The sequence below is a fragment of the Eleutherodactylus coqui genome, chromosome 13 (assembly GCF_035609145.1).
Source record: "Eleutherodactylus coqui strain aEleCoq1 chromosome 13, aEleCoq1.hap1, whole genome shotgun sequence".
NCBI lineage: Eukaryota > Metazoa > Chordata > Amphibia > Anura > Eleutherodactylidae > Eleutherodactylus > Eleutherodactylus coqui.
This window is the reverse complement of record NC_089849.1, coordinates 78994221-78996720: the sequence shown is the minus strand read 5'-3', so window position 1 is coordinate 78996720 and position 2500 is coordinate 78994221. Positions and strand designations below refer to the sequence as shown.

General features: G+C 40.7%; 1 non-coding gene across 1 annotated transcript in view; it reads right to left on the bottom strand.

Moving 5' to 3' along the window:
- TRNAL-AAG (transfer RNA leucine (anticodon AAG)) overlaps positions 1-4 on the bottom strand; it is an 82-nt gene extending 78 nt beyond the window's left edge. Inside the window, exon 1 of the tRNA in view lies at positions 1-4. This exon is cut by the window's left edge and continues 78 nt beyond it. This is a non-coding gene — a tRNA (tRNA-Leu).
- Between the last annotated feature and the right edge of the window lie 2496 nt (positions 5-2500).

Genomic DNA, 2500 nt, shown 5'->3' with positions numbered 1-2500 from the left:
TACCATGAAAAAGTGGATAATTTTGGATCAAAATGTCCAAGACATTTCATAAAGAACATTTCTCCTGGCAAGAAATCCTTTTCCTGAATTTGATTTAAAAAGAAGAAGAATTGTTGCTGCATTCGAGCTGAGTATTTAATGATGGCAGCAGAAGGCTGAAAATGCATTCCTCCAGTTAGAAAGGAAGCAAACGCAAGTGAGTTCAACAGTATTACCGCACTACTGCTTTTTCAGATGTTCCTAGGCTATTGAAGGCTTTGAAGTGCAAGATCGTGGAGTGCGCCTAATGTCTACTTAGCTAGCACATCAGGGTAGCTTAATCTGTGCCAAAACATTTTGGGAATATCATCAAAGTCCTTTTCTCATACAGTTTGTTCAGTTTCAGAAAAGGCCAAGAAGTCCATTTCTGAGCATCATCAAAAGCAACTTCTTCTGACCACTAAAAGGTTTACCAAGCATCTTGAGAGCTTTCAAAGTTCAAAACTGGCAGCAGTCGGATTCGAACCCACGCCTCCAAAGAGACTGGAGGCTTAATCCAGCGCCTTAGACCGCTCGGCCATGCTACCATGGAAAAGTGGATAATTTTGGATGAAAATGTCCAAGAGATTTCATAAAGAACATTTGTCCTGGCAAGAAGTCCTTTTCCAGTATTTGATTTAAAAAGAAGAATTATTGCTGCATTCGAGCTGAATATTTAATGATAGCAGCAGAAGGCTGAAAATGCATTCCTACAGTTAGAAAGGAAGCAAACGCAAGTGAGTTCAACAGTATTACCGCACTACTGCTTTTTCAGATGTTCCTAGGCTATTGATGGCTTTGAAGTGCAAGATCGTGGAGTACGCCTAATGTCTACTTAGCTAGCGCATCAGGGTAGCTTAATCTGTGCCATAACATCTTGGGAATATTATCAAAAGCCTTTTCTCATACAGTTTGTTCAGTTTCAGAAAAGGCCAAGAAGTCCATTTCTGAGCATCATCAAAAGCAACTTCTTCTGACCACTAAAATGTTCAGAAAGCAACTTGAGAGCTTTCAAAGTTGAAAACTGGCAGCAGTGGGAATCGAACCCACGGCTCCAAAGAGACTGGAGCCTTAATCCAGCGCCTTAGACCGCTCGGCTATGCTACCATGAAAAAGTGGATAATTTTGGATCAAAATGTCCAAGAGATTTCATAAAGAACATTTCTCCTGGCAAGAAGTCCTTTTCCAGTATTTGATTTAAAAAGAAGAATTGTTGCTGCATTCGAGCTGAATATTTAATGATGGCAGCAGAAGGCTGAAAATGCATTCCTCCAGTTAGAAAGGAAGCAAACGCAAGTGAGTTCAACAGTATTACCGCACTACTGCTTTTTCAGATGTTTCTAGGCTATTGAAGGCTTTGAAGTGCAAGATCGTGGAGTGCGCCTAATGTCTACTTAGCTAGCGCATCAGGGTAGCTTAATCTGTGCCATAACATCTTGGGAATATTATCAAAAGCCTTTTCTCATACAGTTTGTTCAGTTTCAGAAAAGGCCAAGAAGTCAATTTCTAAGCATCATCAAAAGCAACTTCTTCTGACCACTAAAAGGTTTACCAAGCATCTTGAGAGCTTTCAAAGTTCAAAACTGGCAGCAGTTGGATTCGAACCCACGCCTCCAAAGAGACTGGAGGCTTAATCCAGCGCCTTAGACCGCTCGGCCATGCTACCATGGAAAAGTGGATAATTTTGGATGAAAATGTCCAAGAGATTTCATAAAGAACATTTCTCCTGGCAAGAAATCCTTTTCCTGAATTTGATTTAAAAAGAAGAAGAATTGTTGCTGCATTCGAGCTGAATATTTAATGATGGCAGCAGAAGGCTGAAAATGCATTCCTCCAGTTAGAAAGGAAGCAAACGCAAGTGAGTTCAACAGTATTACCGCACTACTGCTTTTTCAGATGTTTCTAGGCTATTGAAGGCTTTGAAGTGCAAGATCGTGGAGTGCTCCTAATGTCTACTTAGCTAGCGCATCAGGGTAGCTTAATCTGTGCCATAACATCTTGGGAATATTATCAAAAGCCTTTTCTCATACAGTTTGTTCAGTTTCAGAAAAGGCCAAGAAGTCCATTTCTGAGCATCATCAAAAGCAACTTCTTCTGACCACTAAAATGTTCAGAAAGCAACTTGAGAGCTTTCAAAGTTGAAAACTGGCAGCAGTGGGATTCGAACCCACGCCTCCAAAGAGACTGGAGCCTTAAGCCAGCGCCTTAGACCGCTCGGCCATGCTACCATGAAAAAGTGGATAATTTTGGATCAAAATGTCCAAGAGATTTCATAAAGAACATTTCTCCTGGCAAGAAATCCTTTTCCTGAATTTGATTTAAAAAGAAGAAGAATTGTTGCTGCATTCGAGCTGAATATTTAATGATGGCAGCAGAAGGCTGAAAATGCATTCCTCCAGTTAGAAAGGAAGCAAACGCAAGTGAGTTCAACAGTATTACCGCACTACTGCTTTTTCAGATGTTCCTAGGCTATTGAAGGCTT